Source organism: Calliphora vicina, chromosome 1, assembly GCF_958450345.1.
Source record: "Calliphora vicina chromosome 1, idCalVici1.1, whole genome shotgun sequence".
Classification (NCBI taxonomy): Eukaryota; Metazoa; Arthropoda; class Insecta; order Diptera; family Calliphoridae; genus Calliphora; species Calliphora vicina.
Genome location: NC_088780.1, coordinates 59,308,165 through 59,326,440, shown reverse-complemented (window position 1 = coordinate 59,326,440; position 18,276 = coordinate 59,308,165). Strand labels below are relative to the sequence as shown.

The window sequence follows — 18,276 nt, the reverse complement described above, 5'->3', positions numbered from 1 at the left end:
TTATTCAGTCTCTATAATTTCTTCCTGGGTATCCCAAATACTCTCGAAAGTTACGTAGGCTCCTTAAGAACTCGCTATGAAGGTATCCCGAACAGCAACAGAAGGCAATGGAATGCTATAAAATGCATTTTCACAGACTGTGCTAAGCAACATCTTGGGCATCCTCAACCTAAGCGTAAAGTGTGGATCTCGGACGCTACTTGGCAACTTATTGAGGATAGAAGACAACTTAAAGGTGCCATTAACGTTGACCGAACAAGAGCATCTAAAACTAGCCTACAGGCCCAGTATACCAGTTTAGATCGCTTGGTGAAACGGAGTTCGCGGCGAGACAAACGGGTCTGGATGGAAAACATGGCCACAGAAGCCCAGGCAGCTGCCGATACACACCGAAGTAGAGATTTGTATAAGATTGCAAAGCAAATATCAGGAAACTTACGTTCAACCACATATCCCCTTAATGATCCGGTAGGAGGAACTGCCTCATCCGTGGAGCGGCAACTGACAATATGGTCCGACTATTATGCCGGCATACTGTCAATTCCGTAACCCACAACTGTCTGGCAATGTCACTGTACGTCACATCAAATCAGATATGACATGATTACGATTTGCCCGGACGAAACCGAGATCGCCAATGCTATACGTGCACTGAAGAATGTCAAGGCACCAGGCGTGGACAATATCAATCCTGAACTGCTTAAGGCTGATCGTACTCTTAGCGCTGAAATAATCAGACCTATTATCAAGGGCTTCTGGACATGCCACTCTCTTCCTGCTGAACTTAGTGAGGGAGTGATAATTAAACTACCCAAGAAAGGAGACTTAACGGAATGCAGAAACTGACGGGGTATAACTCTTTTAACTATGATTAATAAGGTGCTAGCGAATATAATCCATGCTAGACTATCATCATCAATTTCATCAGATCTTCGTAATGTGCAAGCTGGTTTCAGACCACACCGATCTTACACCGATCATATAAATAGCCTACGGATCATAGTGGAACAGTCGGTAGAATGGCGATCTCCACTATATCTCATATTCATCGACTTCGCCAAAGCTTTTGATACTATCCACCATCAGGCTATTTGGCACGCACTTCGATGTAAAGGAATTCCACCTGAGCTAATCGACCTTATCAGAGCTCTGTATGGCAACTCAACAAGTCGAGTACTGCATGAACGCATGTTAGGCAATCCCATTGGTGTAAGCACTGGTGTACGACAGGGATGTATCCTATCTCCGATGTTATTCAATATTGTATTGGACTCAATTATGCAGCAATCCACCCGCATTAGAAGAGGCATTACATGGGGTATGAATGGTCGACTGGAAGATCTTGATTAAGCTGATGATATTTGCCTGCTCGCACACAACTACAGCGACATATCAGCTAAATTGGATCAGATACATCAGCTGGCATCAGGTGTAGGCCTTCATATTAACTTCGACAAAACTAAGGTTCTACGCATCAATGCAATTAATCTCTCTAAATTCAAGGTCAACAACATAGAGCTCGAGGATGTGCAATCTTTCTGCTACTTAGGTAGTATCATATCCACAACAGGCGGCTCACGTAATGATATTGCATATCGCATAGGAAAGGCAAAACAGTCATTTGGTGCATTACATAGGGTGTGGAAGTCACCACAGATACTTATGAAGACTAAGTTCCGCCTTTTCTCCTCAAATGTTTGCTCCACCCTGCTATACGGATGTGAGTCCTGGAACTGTACTGCAAGCGACATACAATCCCTGCAGGTATTTATTAACCGCTGCTTGCGCAAAATATTGCGAATATTTTGGCCGAATGTAGTTTCCAACAGGGACCTCTGGCAAATACCAGACGAAACACCAATCCGCATGGAAATTGCAAGGAGGAAATGGAGCTGGGTTGGCCATATTTTGAGAAGACCTCATGATGATATATCAAAGATGGCAATTGACTGGAACCCTCAAGGCAGCAGAAGAAGAGGAAGACCCGCTAACACTTGGAGAAGGCAATTAGAATCCGAAACTAGCAGAACAGGAAAAACTTGGTCTGAGATTAAACTAATGGCACAGGACAGATACCGATGGAAGAATTTCGTTACGGCCCTTTGTTCCAACTTGGAACCATAGGAATCAATATCAATATATATATAATTTCTTGATAACCGCATCTTCACTATCGTCGAACAAAAATTCACGTCTTAACGTTTTTAAAGCTTCACTAGTTATAACAATATGAATTTGTAAAGCGATCGTTTACCTTGGAAATTTTTAACAAAATTATCAAAATTTGCCTTGCAAAAATAGAATTTACAGTTTTTGTGGAACGAAACAGCATAATTATTTGCAATATCTTTGCAAATTACACTTTTCAATATTGAGTTTGCACTTTGAACAAGAGAACAAACGTGGAACAGAAATTGCAAAGAGAATATAAAAATTGCAAAAACTTTGCAAATTACACTTATCAATTTCAACTTATCACTTATCAAATTTTATAGTTCTGAGGAACATAAAGTTTTGCAAATTGACCAAAAATTTTATAAGTGCAAATTTAATAAGTTGTTTTGTGGAATAGGGCTCTGGAAGGAAAATATGCTATTTTTATTTTGAAATTTGAGCTAGGTATGTACAAATTTTAACTATTTTTTTTTCATGCTAAATTTTTGGGGTACTTTAAAATAAAATTCTTAATAAATCCGAAATTGGCCCTAAGCTCTCTTTTGTTGTGTCTTATTTCTGTCACTTTGGTTGAATTTTCTGTTTTGCTGTATTCAGGGTCTCATTGTAAAATTTGACGGATAATATTTTTGCGGAACATTTTAACCCCTTAAATCCCTGTTTTAATGGTGTTTTTTGCTCTTTTTTAAAAGAAGGACAAAAAAGACCAATGCCTTGAGGATTTAGAGGGTTAACATATTCTACAAAAATATTCTCCGTAACATTTTACATAAATTTGCTGAACACATTTTATACCTAAAATGTAAGGATCACATGGTTTCTTATGCCGATTAACAACAAAAATGTGCCAGAGTTGGGTAACTTTAAGCCCCCTCAAATGAAATTCAGATGTGAACTTTCAAAACGCCGATACACGCGTCTTTTTTTTGTCTCCTCTATCAAAATGTATTGGTCGGACCTTGTAATTTTGGAAAAAAATAGATTTTGTTGTATAGGGTTATTAAACATCATAACACATAAATCATTCATCAGTCAAAAAGTTTACGATTGTTGTGCAGCGTTATATTTCATTCAATTTTTTTATAAAATTCTTTCATATTTTGTTTATTTTACATCGATAGGGGGTACCGAAGCGCATCGGGTTAAGTTATTGTAGTATAAAATAAAAATAAACTAAATGGATCTAAAAGGCACAATAGTATTTGTATTTTGCTTCTCTGTTCTCTTGTGAATCTATTGTTTTGTAAACAACAACAACTAAAATAACAACAACAACATATATACTACAACATTACCAACAACTTCCAATGAGGAAACTTTGTAATTTTAAAGAAATTTCTTTCAGTTTTTTAGTTGTTTTCATGCTGGAAAATCTTTCGTTAAATTTAATTAAGAAAGAAATAACAATAAAACTTCTAGTACGTACGTACACAGATATTAAAAAAACGACCTGGAAATTCTTATACTTTACGAGTATATATATCAATTTAGGATTTTATTTATATAAATCCAAAAAAAAAACAATTACTTTTGTGTGGAATTGTTTCTATTCTTTGTCGTTTCTTTTTAATCTGATTTTTTACTTTAACCACAGAAAAATTTACAAAAATATGATTTATTTTGTTTGTTTAAAACTTTTGTTATGCAATTTCATTTCGAAGATTAAACATTTTACAAGAAACTAGTGACAAAAATGGTGCTAGAAAGGTTCTCAAGTTAATTTTTTTACTTTTCAGTAGATAAAAAAGTATAAATTTAGGTGGGTTATTGTAATTTTTGTCGACAAAAGGAATACAATTTCGCTTTATGAATAAAAATGTTTTTTTTTCCTTTAGTTATAACTAGGGCTTGGGGTCCGGGAATTCCCGACCGGGAAATCACGTAAAATTATTGTCGGGTATTCCTGGGAAATTTAAATTTTTAAATCCCGGGAAAAACTGAAAATTTTAAATTACTTAAAAATACATTTATATTTGATGAATGTCTTCTTCCAAATACAATTGGAGGTTTTAAACCCCAGAAGCATTAAGCCGAAATAAAACCATTTTGCTGATAGGTGATGGTATAATGAGCATCTTTATGAATATCTGTTTTCTAAAAATTCTATGATTTCTTCAAAAATGGTTCATGCTATAAAATGTAAAGTTAATAAACAACATAACAGCAGACTTATGCAAATTTCCTAAAAACTTCACAACATAATCAGCTACATAAAATATAATATAAAAATGCAATGTTAAAAATTTGTGGACAGCAAATTTATGAATGCCTATTTTACCACAATGTTTCCTCATCTGTTCAAAATTATCATGACGATGTTTTCGAAATAAAAATGGAGCAAAATTTTAAAAACGAATTAGAATATTCAATCAATATTGGAAAAGAAAACCCTAAAACCCGATATTTACAATGTAGAGTATTTTCTCTAGAAAAGTATTAAAAGAGTAGTTTAGCTGAAACCAAAAACATACATTAGAACTACTCAAGGCGTATTAATCAGGTGAGAGCGTCTCGGCAACAAACACAACAAAGACAATATTTTTTATTTGTCAAGAGATTGAGAATGTCAAAACAAAAAAAATTAAAAAATAAATAAATTACTGGTAATTTTTTATAAATGCGTCGAACGTGAATAAAAAGCTTAGTAATCACAAGTCCAAAATACACAACCTAATTCGCGAAAGGAGTTCTAAGCATTAAGCTGTATATGTAAAATACTGGCAAATCCAAAATACACAACTTATTTAATTGATTTTCATAAATTTATTTGAATAATTTTTCGTTTTTAATTTTTTCAATTTAAATATTATAAATGTCAACCACAAAGAGTAAACAACTATTTGACACTTTCAAACTCAATATAAATAAATAAACAATAATCAGCTGTGCTAGTAACTTCACCTTATTGAATACACCTTGGAACTACTTTTTTACTTCTCTACACTTTTTAAACTATATGAGGTAATTTTGAATTTGATATTTCATGATATTTGATATTTTTGTTTTGGAAATGAATTCAATTTCATTTTAAAATATATTTTATAGAAAACAAATACAGTGACCGACAAAAGTCTACATACGACCATTATTTTCGTAACTCGCGGACTTCTAAGCCATAATAAGTAAATGTAATGATGCAGTTTTATTTCAAATGCATTTTTATTAATATAACAAAAACATATCGCTAAATTTATAATTAATTTAACTTTTATTCACAAAAAATTAAAAAAATATGTTGATAAAAGTCTACATACATTTTTCAGCGAATACAAATTTTCATTAAATTCAATATTTCGTTGGGCCACCACTGGCATCTACAAGCGTCTGGGCATCGAAGCAACCAAATATTCCAGTTCTGTGGACGTTATATTTTGCCATTCTTCTGGAAGGTTCTCCTTTAACATTGGCGCACAAGTAATAAGATGTTTTCGGATCATCCATTGGAGAATTTCCCACACGTGCTCAATAACATTTAAGTCCGGGCTTTGAGGTGGTGTGTACAATTGTCATGGGGCATGGTAGAGTAGCCAATCTTTGAGAATTTGAGACCAATGTTTCGGACCGTTATCTTGCTGAATAATCCAACTTTAACCAAGAGTTAAAATATCAACGGATGCTCTCAAATTTTGTTCCAAAATGGATTTGTACTGATAACGATCCATATTATCCTCAATAAACACTAATTTTCCCACTCCAGAAGCAGCGACGAGTACCCCAAACCATCACACTGCCAACACCATGCTTAACTGTAGCGAGTAAGTTTTTCGGATCCATTGCTGTATTTGTTTTGCGCCATACTTTATCTCTCCCATCACTTCCAAATATGTTATACTTCAACTCATCAGTGAACAAAACTCGCTTCCAGAATTCCATGTCCTTTTCAAAGTGCTTTTGGGCGAATTCCAAACGAAGTTTGCGATCCGTTCGCTAATTTACGAGGAGTTTAATTACCATTATTATTTAAGGTTCTTTGAATTGTTCGTGGATGAACAATAACTTCTGGTCTTGAGTTTTTGTTAACTTCTTTTAAAATGAAGATTACATCTCTATGATGTAGTTTCTTTGGGCGACCACTTCGCAGCTTGTTTCTAACTCTACCAGTGTTTTCAAAGTTACTGAATATTGTTTGAACTGTAGACATAATAAATTGCATGCTTATCCAGGACATGCTGAGGTCGTATGTTGACTTTTGTCAATGTTTTTTTTATTGTTTTTTATTAATAATTTTGCAAGTTTACATTGCAACAACATTTTTTTTTGGTGCATAGCTATAAAAATAGATTTCAAACAAAACTGCATTATTATTTTTTTATTTACCGGGTTTTCTCTAATAAAGTGGCAAAAATTGTGGTCGTACGTAGACTTATGTCGACCACTGCATAATAAAAAAATATAACAGAAAAATCAAAAGAAAGAAGCTAAAAAATTCATTAATTCACAATTTATAAAAATTTTTGACACTTAATTGCTCTTTTACACTATTACCCGGACAAGAGTTCTACATCATGAATATCGCTAATAAACCACCCCAGACTTTTTTTGGATTTGTAGATTGTTCCGTTAAGAGATTCCAGTGCCGTAGAACATTAATCATTTGGTTTTTGGAACCCAAAAAGTTAAAAAATATTCCAATGCCAATCGTACAACGGAGCACATGTAATGTTTGGTTTTAAAAACGATTTACAAGCTAAGATAAAGGAGTCAAATCCGTAAGCCATTTTGGTTCATTGTTTATCCGACAGGATAAACTTAGTTATTGTGGAATCGTGTTCACACATATCATCAGCGCAAACATTCTTAGCATAGAGGCTTTATGCGTTCACTTTTCAAAACCAGAAAATAATAATGATTTAAAAAGCCTAAGCCAAGCTCTTCCAATTAAACAATTTAAAATATATGAAAATTGTAAGTTAGTAATTAAAAATTACGCTGTAATGAAAAGTGATCTTGAAGATTTTCATATAGAATCAACGTTAGGCAAAAGCTAAAATCTGGATTTGCGGATTCTATTCCATCAGTTGATTATTGGAGGTTAAATATATATAATCCAGTAATAGATAACACAATTTTTAATATCGAATACCGATTCCAAAACGTTCCATTACCTAAAGCTGTTAACAATTTCTTTAAATTAGATTTGGATGGCGCCGATGAATTCATTATTGATTCTACGAAAGCTGAAGCACTAGCACTAGTTGAAACGCATATTCAGCGAAAAACAATTAAACTTTGATACGATAAAATCCAAAATTGACAACAATATCTCTCCAAACATTTACATACTTTTACAAGTGGCAATAAGTCTTACTATTAGTTCTGCTAGTTGCGAAAGAAGTTTCTCAGCTATGCGTAGAATAAAACAATGGTTACGTAGTGCAATGCTTCAGGAACGATTTTCAAATTTAGCAGTTTTTTTTCAACTCAATTTTTTATTTATAATAATATTTGTACATAGACGTATATATATATGTATTAGAGTTCGTTTGTGACCAGGTCACGTCATTTGTTTTTCGGGTGTCATAATTTTTCTGAAGGTTTTTGCGTAAATAAAAATAATGGCGACCTTTTTTTTGGAAAATTTTTACTGCTTGTGGTGGTTCAACGCACCTAAAGACGCGCATTTTGAGCACATTTTTCTGTAGAGCAAAAACGGTTGATTATATTGCAAAACTGATTTCAACAGTCGATTGTGCATCAAAAATTAATACAATTGATGTTTTTTGAATCCTTAAAAATAGTTCCAAAAACCCACAATAGGGGGTGCTCTACAGAAAAATGTGCTCAAAATGCGCGTCTTTAGGTGCGTTGAACCACCACAAGCAGTAAAAATTTTACAAAAAAAAAGGTCGCCATTATTTTTATTTACGCAAAAACCTTCAGAAAAATTATGATAACCGCAAATCAAATTTTTTTAAATTAACTCTAATATGTATATAATATTACATTTTTAAATATAGAGAGTTTAGATATAAATAAATCTTTTCAACTCAAAAATAGTATTTTGTCTAACTAATATAATAAGGAACAAATAACAGTTCAGATCAAGAGGAAAATTAAAAAAACCGCATTTAAATATCAAAAAAAAAAATATAAAAATATTTTATAAAATAAATTAGCAGTTTTAAATATTGAAAATGAAGTAGTTATGTTATCAAACTGAATTTTTGTGATATTTTAGTCATAGAATAGTTTATAATAGACATAGAGCGAAAACTCTCCTGCCAAAGACCTAACTCAGTTGTCAGAAACCTAAGTGGTGAAAATGTATTAGTAGAAAAAACTATGTGAAAACAAAAACAACACTCGTATGTGTGATTATTTTGAGTATTTTTTTTGTTTGAGTTTTTTTCTAGTTTCCGCTCTATGTTTCTCTATGAGTTTAGTTTTGTTTTAATAAAAAATTATTTTTTTTTATAAAAAAAAATTGTTTATTTTTACTATTTGGGAAGGGCACTTGCCCACCCCAGAATAATGGTCTAGCTACGCTTATGCTGGTCCCTATTAGCGACGCAAGCCGGGGTATTAGTGTATATAAACAATTTATTTTTATCACTCACTATCATTTTTTATAACTTTTTCTAAATTATGTCTTAATACTGTCTCCATAACGAGAAAATCGACGAAAAATTGCTTTTAATGTTAAATTAAAAAAAAAATCGCTTGAGTGAAAATGTATTGACATTCAAAATAACATTTTATGGTGCTCGTATCAATTTATAATTTGGACAGATTTGTCTTTACATTATCAATTTATAATTTAGACATATGGGCATTTGCTGGGGTCACGAACGTACGCTTTTGATGTCCAAAGAATATAGAAAAAAAAACTTTTCCTAGGATTTTTTTTTTGAGATTCGATAGCTAGATTCCATCGACTTTAAGCTTTCATAATGATAGTTATAAACATGTGGTAACGAACGTACACAGAATAGAAGTCAAGTTTAGCTGACAGTAGTGAAATGTAAAAATCAGCTAAATGGAACGAAATATTTAAAAGCGATTAATTTATTTTGGAAGTGGGCCTTATATGGGTGCTATGACCAATTATTGACCTATGTGAAAGTTATTTATGTTGAATTGTATGTGTATACCAACATTTTTATGAGATTTATGAACGTTAAAATGATTTATGGAAGCGGGTCTTATATCGGAGCTATGACTAATTATGGACCGGTCATAATAAAATTTGGTGACATGAATTCGGTATATATAAAACATATTTGGAATAATGTTTGTGTAGACACCTGCATAAATTAAACGTTTATGACCGATAAAGTCCACTTTCGGGAGGAAATTTGTATGGGGGCTAGGTGAAATAATGGACCGATTTCAATAGGCTTCATCCTTGGGCCGAAAAAATTATATGTACTAAATTATATCGAAATATCTTCAATAAAACACGATGATTATCAACATTTTATTTTTCGATTCTGGTTGACTAATCGGAGGAAATGTCCATATTTATCTTTACATATTTATAATGTACAAAATTTAGGGATATGTATTTCAAAATATCCTTGCTTAAAGCATATTGTTTAAATTAATTTTCCTGTTTTCTTTGGAAAGGGGGTTTTTGGTGATACACTCGAGATCCCCAAACTGAAGTCCCACTCTGAATATTGTATGTCTTCTTAAAAACTCAATGCCTTGTAATTGAGAGAATTTGTTCAATGGCACAGTATTAAACGTCAATATCAATATGAAACCAGGTTACATTAGCAATACATATTAAGATAAATATTGTAAAAATTGGATAAACGAGTAAAAATATGAGCAATTTTACACCTTTCTTACATAATTTTTGAACTTTGAAAATCGATAAAAGACAACCCAAATGGCCATAATTTACCTGTCTACCAAGTTTTAACAAATTTGGAATGTGTAAGGTCCGATGCCTTGTCGAACATTTTTGTTTCCTCCATATAAAAAACGTTTTAAATGGGATATTTGACTTTCATGTCCCCGTTGTGGTCATGGAGTAAAGACGTTATTTTTATATTTAGCATAAATTGAGCACACGTTGTGAAAACCCTCACAACAAGTCCCTGATAAAGATTTATTTTTTAGAATTATTAAAAAATTTAGAACAATCATACAAAATAAAATTATTTTGTATGATTGAAAGAAACCTACCAATTGTAGTAAGGAAAAATGTTAGAATAGATAAAATCAATGTTTATTGTTTGTGTTTTGTTTAAGCTTTGATATTTTAACAAATAAAGCTTGAGTGTCTGTAATTCTCAATCACTCTTTAGTTTTTCTATTCTAAAGCCTTTTAGGTAAAGGAATCAGAGAATAAGGAATCATCTGGACCAAGGTAAATCATCAAATGCAAGGATTGGTCGTTCTCAAAAAGTCCTTAATATAACAATGAAACTCTCTTCTACTCATAGCACAACTAATTTGAATAAACAACACTCCTCAGTGTCTGTAATTCTCAATCACTCTTTAGTTTTTCTATTCTAAAGCCTTTTAGGTAATGGAATCAGAGAATAAGGAATCATCTGGACCAAGGTAAATCATAAAATGCAAGGATTGGTCGTTCTCAAAAAGTCCATAATATAACAATGAAACTCTCTTCTACTTATAACACAACTAATTTGAATAAACAACACTCCTCATGTTTGCATTTATTTCTAAAACCATGAAATAAATATTTTTGTAATATAACTAATGCGTAATTGTGGTTACTAGTTTTCAGAATACAATTTTCATATAAAGTAAATACTTAACATTGTAACTTTTTCAATTCAATATTTAAAGTAGAAAAAAAACAACAAATATTTAAGTAAAATGAAAATAACAAAAAAAAATTAAAACAAAGGCAAAAACAACAAGTGTAAAAAAATGTTCTACAGATATATTTCCGTTAAATTAAAGTATTACATTTGAACACAATTTTAACAATGACATCACACGCTCCATTGTTTCCATCACTCCTACTGACACATCTGCACAGTATTAAACGTAACCAACTAAGTACTAGCAAATGCAACGCAATTTTGCTTGTGTTATTTTACTTAAGTTGTTAACTTGATTCAAAATTTAACTTTTGGCCCAATATAAACTAATTGGTCCTGTTGATCCTTGTTTATACAACGAAGATACAGATTCAAGTAGAGTATAAGAAGGAAAATCTACTGAGTCTTAAGACTGGCACCCAGTGCGAACAAGTGTTACTGTTTCTTTTTTTATAAATTGTCATTCAAACAAAAAGTGCTGAATAACTTTTTATTTCATTTTCTTGATTTGCAATTGTATTTAAGTACAGCCGAAAAAAAGTGGAGGAAGAACATTGAAGAAGAAGGAAAACAAAATAAAAAATTGCCGGTATGGGCTTAAATGAGACAAACATTTGTGCGAATGGATATTCTGCTCCTTAAGGACTGCTGTGCAACATTCTTTTGATGGTTTTTAACAAAATCCACTAGAGTTTATTTTTAAAAACTCTTGACACAATGTATACAATCCGTTGGAGAAGTTTTTTTTTTTTTGTTTTATTATTTTTAAAGCACTAATACTTTGTTCGAAAAGATTAAATCGATTAAATAAATACAGCAATTCTTGTCTTATTTAAGTGTAACTAATATAACAAGCTGCCTTTTGAAACATAAATTGAAACCTTTAAGTACTAAAATAAACTCATAATTTCTCATTCACTTGCAAGTATTTCAAGCCTTTTGTAAAATGTAAAAGTTATCATTACAATTGCGTACCACTTAAGGCAGTCTTCTAAATTCAAAATCTACCAATAAGTAGATTAAGCCAATAAAACACAATAGTGTTTAAGAGCAATTATCAGTAAATATAACAATTAGTACTTCAGGGGTAGTATACTATAGAAAAGTAGTCGGATTGGAATTTAAAGTGCAGCGAGGGTAAAATATCCGTTATTTAGGGAATTTTAAGAGATAAATATTTTTAAAGTGCTTAAACATAGATTTGCTTTAATTTTTATTCTTTAGTAGCTAATACTAACTGATAGAGATGAGCGATATTTATGGTGACAACTAGTCACTAACTAGCTACGTGACTAGTTATTTTAATACGTTCATGTCCTATGCAGGAACTCTGTTGACACGCTACCTAACTGGTTATTGGTTCAGCTACATAACTGGTTATTTTAAAATGCTAATTGACCTCGAATAATTAGTTAAAAAACATCTCAATAAGTGATTGCTTGTAAACAAAACTACCTTCGACAACTCTCCAATAGATCAAGATCTGGTGGGTAAAATAACAGCTTTCTAAAGTTCAAAGTGGCTACACTATAGATTACATAGAGACACTTAACTGACAATCGACTTCACTCTGGTTACATGAGATGACAGTATACATAAGCAAAACAAAAATAAACTGTATGAGAATTATATCAACACAATTTGTATAAAACCAGTTTGTACGAATTACTTACAAAACGTTTAAAGTGTCTACACTCTAGATTACTTAGAGGCATTAGCGATTTGAATTTAACGGTCTGTAGCGAGTGCCAGCAACATTGATCTTGTTTATAAACATGTCCATCAGTAGAATCTTCTACTTATCCACAATGTTGATAGCATGCGGTTGTTAGTATTATTTGTAAGTACGGCAACACTAAATGTTTAATCTGTTAATATTAAAATTGAAAGCTCTAGATTTCGAAAATACTAGATTTGACCGTTACACAGTAGGTAATTTGACCGAATATCTTGGCCAACAATAATATTTTGCACTAACAATTATAATGTTTTTGTTAATGACGTTTGATTAATCATAAATCAAAGCAAATAACTGCATATTTGGTTTCTGTAAAAAACAAATATCAGATTATTTATGGGCAGTCGAAGTAGACATTTGCATGCAACGTTCAAAGTGCAGCACAAAAAGTGTAATTTTGATATGAATTAAAACGTTCTTTTATCAATTATTAAACAATTAGAAGGAAATCGTACATAATACGGTAAAGAGACAAAAACAAAATATTTTGGTGGATGTTATTTATTCCCTTTGTTAACAAAACATGTAATTCTAACTTAACCTCAAATTAATGACTTTTTCCATAAATATAAACTTCACATAAGATTTTGATAATGTTAGCCGTGGACTGCCGTGTTTTTTTTTCATATGGTGGCAACCCTAAAAATATTCACTATAACAAACATCAAAAAACCCAGCTCGGTCATATCGGTCCAAAACTTTGTCTGAAATTAATTATGGCCTAAAAAATAGACAGAATACCTTCTAACGCGTATTGCAGTATGCATAAATAGTGACTGCGGTTGCAGTAGTTAGTGAGTTTATCATAGGCGCTGTTAGAGTTAACATCAACAGTCTTGTATATTAAAGTGTGTGCATTATAAACGTGTGTGTGTATTAAAAACACATTGTGACATTTAAACTGTTGTTGTACATTTGAATAAATAAAGAGTTGTTGCAATTTTGAACTACTAAACTGCTTTTATTTACAATCAAAATCATCCGGTTTTTTTAAAAGGTAAAAACGTAAGAGTATTCTTCTTAACATTCCTGTTATTTTGCATAACACAGACAAATCGTGATTAAGATCACTGTTTAAAATAACAGTGATTTATGTGATCACGTTCTTTGAGAACGACATTCTTCAAAAATCATGGGATTGTTCATCTCTACTACAAAATATATGGTCTGAAAATGCGTATAACTTCTTGGTTACTTTTTACTCGACATTCATATTTAAGGATATAAAACTGATTCCAGATGTTAAAAAGCTGTTATGTAAATATCATTTAAAGAAATCAAAAAATAATTTATTCCACAATGGATTTAATTATTTTTTTTACGTTTTTAGCTACTAAAGCAAAATAAGCCGCATCAAACCAAATCTATTTTTAAGGACTAGTGGTCACTTCGCACCTTCTACTTTAAATTACAGTATATCATGCCAATATATTTTAGTTTCCATATAAGGAAACATGATATTATATCCTATTTGAGAAAACAGTGTAGAAAATGGAAATTGAGATTTTTTGAAATTTAATTTGTTAAAGGATGATTTTTTATAATATCCTGTTTGGATAATAACCTGACTTTTAGCAAATAGTTACGTTTCATTAGATTTAATAATAATCAAAAATCAGAATGTTATAATGTTATAACCACTAATTACAAAAATGAACTTTGAGCCTCTAACTTCAAAGCAAATTAATATGAATTTTAAAATTATTAGGAACTTAAAATTGTATATCGTAAACTGATGGATCCGCAGTAATAGTATACTTTTAATTTAATTGTTGTAGAAATCAGAGAGCTATAAAAACTTCCGAAAATAAGAAAATATCTATTGTTAAAAAGTATAATGTTCTTAATTATAAAAACCGGACTGTTGAATAATTCGAATACATAAAATATTTGAAACCAGACGGTTTTTCAAAAAGAAAAAAAGGTTAACCGGTTTCCGATTTTTGAATACTCTAGAGTATAACTTTTGTTTTTAGAGCTTAAAATGCCGATTGCTTTATTAACGGTCATAATTATATGATAGTTCGAGTTTAGTTGTCTGCCAAAATTAATTTCTAAATCAATGGTAGCTTTTAATTTGGACCACCACAGACGTATTCATTGGCGGACGGAGAATATCCCGAGAAGGACAAGTTAACAATGCACCAGTTATGGAATTTGTTTAAATCAGATTGAAGATAAGTTGAATCAACTTTCTACATCAATGCACTATAGGTTAAACGGTTACCAAACTGTGCTAAAGTCCAATTTTTCAAATGCAAATATTGCACTTTTTTAATGCCATTTTGTAACCAATACTCCAAATTAACTAAATCAGCTTTTTGTTTTTGGTAAATATTAAATTCCATTTGACAGCACGCAGTCAAAGTCATTGCATCGTAATACTTAATAAATTTTGTTGAAAAGCCTGTATTGCTTTCAAATTTTCAATTGCATGTTTAAATAATTTCGCGAGTTATAAACAAGAAAGAGAAAAAATTTTTAGCCGTTTTCGAATAATACTATCTTTTTTAGGTTATTGTTTGAAATTTGGCTTAACGAAAATTCAAAAAAAGAACAATTCTATGCCATTTTCAAACATGTAGTGGACAAAATTGAAGTAAACATATTTTCAGATGAAGTGGAGAAGCATATAACGAAAACAAAAAATTTGTTATACCCTACACCACCATAGTGGAGGGTATAATGCGTTTGTGCAGATGTTTGTAATGTCCAAGAATATTAGTCTAACACCCACCTTAATATGGTACATATAATTTTTTTTCGGCCCAAGGACGAAGCCTATTTAAATTGGGTGAAATCGGTCCATTATACCACCTAGCCCCATACAAATTTCCTCCCGTAATTGGACTTTATCGGTCATTAATGTTTAATTTATATAGGTATCTACACAAATTTTGCTCCAAATAAGTTTTATGTATACGAATTCATGTCAGCTAATTTTATGATGATCGGTCCTTAATTAGTCATAGCTCCAATATAATACCCGCTTCCGAAAATAACTTTAACGTGCATAAATCTCTTAAAAATTTTGGTATACACATAAAATTCAACAGAAAATTCAACTCTCATAAAGAAAATAATCACACGACCTAATTCGTGACGATCGGTCCATAATTGGTATAGCTCCCATATAACCCACTTCCGAAAATCACTCACGAATATAAATTATTGAAATTTTAAAAGCAAATGAGACTCTTGCCAAAGTTGCTTTGCAATCTATTTTACTTCATATTGCTGAAAAATTTTTGAGATGCAAAAAGACGCTGTAATGGAAGCAGAGAAGACATATTTTTAAGCTCCGAATTAATATTAAGCTGTACCTCAGATCCATTAATTTCCACATCATTTTTAGATAGGCGATTACAAAACCGGAAACGTTCCATACTTCTACCAGAAGTAATTCAACTGTTATGTTGCAGTGAACCCATGGAAGAATTTCACTTTAGCCACCAAGACAATGAAATTAATGAAAGCGAAGAGGACCTTTTTGATTTAAATTTACAAAATGCATTAGATTTATGCAATTACTAAAAGTTTTAGTATAATTAAAATAAATTAATGTATTAAGTTTGCATTAATGATTGTAAATGGGTTAATTTTTGGTCGTTAGTGGGTTAAATTTCATTTTTTAATAGAATTATTCTTACTTTCGAAATTTTTTAAGGTTTTGGTGTGAATACCATGATTTTGTAGTCGTTATTAATTTAGCACAGAAAAAGTAGTCATTTAACCTATAGTGCAATGTAGGAATAGAAGAGGTCGGATGTGGCTTCCTTTGGGACTGCAGATATAACGTCTAAGTATGTATTTGGATTTCGAATTTTTGAAAATAACGTATTATCTACGATACGCTAGCTATTAGTTATTAACAAATTGTGGTAAGCTAGGGTGGGTCGATTTGTATGGAAGCCAAAAAGTACGAATTTGCAAAAGATCCTACGAAGAATTATAACCTACTTTGACCTACAAACCATAGGTCTGAAATGGATTTTGACCTTGCGGAAATTTAAAAATATGTTGTAAGTAGTGCTGCATTGCAAGTAAATGTCAAATTTGCGTTAACAGGTAAGGTGAACAAGGATGATAATTCAGAACTTTTATCTTTTATTTATAAATTCAAGGTTTATCCGGCTCCAAATTTCTGTTAATTTTATTAGCTGAAGAAAACCTTTTGTTCGAAAACATTTTATTTAATTACACTGTCCAACAAATTGAGACTTATAGTACCCTGGGGGTCGATTCTGGTTCTGTGAAACGGTGAAATGAAAAGTTTTTTCATATTTTCATAGAGTTTCTGATTCTGGTTTAGTGAAAAAATTATAAATAAATTCAAATGTTTTCATATGAAAAGAACAATTGGAATGAAACAAATTGTTTTCACAATTTCACAGTAGTATGATTCTCGTTCTCTGTAGCAGTGTAAAGAAGTGTCAAAAAGTTTTCATTTATGAAATACTTTTACACTTTCATTTTAACGGTGCAAAAATGGAGAAAATATCAAGAGGCAAGCGCGCAAGCGAAAACCAAAAAGAATATTTAATCAATTATTTGGAGGAAAATCTGGACATTGCCAACGATAAGTAATAATTTAAAAAATTAACAACAATTATTTTCTAAAAAGATGTATTTACAGATTTGTAACTGCGGATGGTGCTAGGCATAGAGAAGAAAAGTGGAAGAATCTAGCGGTGAGTCTTAACGCTCTTGGTGGTACCCAAAAAGACGGTCCAAAATGGAAAAAGTATTGGAGTGATTTGAAGTAAGTATATTTTTTGCACATTTGCGTTTAAATTAATAAAATTTTTAAATAAACATTAGGCTCAACACTCGTTCTAAATACTCAGAAATAAAAAAAACTGAACAAAGAAGTGGGATTAACGGTATAAGTCGCCTAAAAGCACTTTCGTCTCTAGAAGAGCGTGTCATAAAAATCACCACTGTGGAAGCGGTAGATGGAGATGGAACTCCGGAAGTAGGATTCGAAAATTCTTTTTTGGAAGGTAGAAGTTGTGAAGAAGCGGAAATTATTGTGGCCGACGAAACTATTGAAAGCACTGCAAATACTTTCACGCTTGCTTCTAACTCTACGGAAGCAAGCAAATCAAATGCTGCAAGTGTTTTAACCACTGCCAACACTGCAACTGCGGAACCAACCCGTACAATGCGTTCTCGGAAAAGAAAGCAGCAATATGAGTCCCTTCCATTAGATAAATTTTTTAAAATGGACGAAAAAAAGATAGATGAGTTAAAAATTGCAAACAATTTGAAAAGCGAGCAAATAGCAATATTAAAAGAACAAGTGGAAGCAACAAGAATTCAAACGGAAGCAATTAAGTCCAATACGCAGGTTAAAGAAAATCTCGTAGTAACGCTACAACAGCTTATTAACATATTAGTTGAAAAAAACTCAAAATAATACAAACATAAGCTATTTTTTAAATAGTTTTTTAGACAAATGGATTAGTTGTTTCAGTTAAATTTTGTTTATGTTGTTTATATGTATTTTTATGTTTATTATTTTTATATATATTATAGTGTTAATGTTTTTAATAGTTTATAGACAAATGAATTAGTTGTTTCAGTTAATGTTTTTTATGTTTTTTTATTAGTATTGATTTT

At 31.5% G+C, this 18,276-nt stretch overlaps 1 pseudogene; it reads left to right on the top strand.

The window, feature by feature from the left end:
• Positions 1-600: 600 nt before the first annotated feature.
• LOC135948790 (uncharacterized) lies at positions 601-18,073 on the top strand (annotated as a pseudogene).
• Positions 18,074-18,276: the final 203 nt, after the last annotated feature.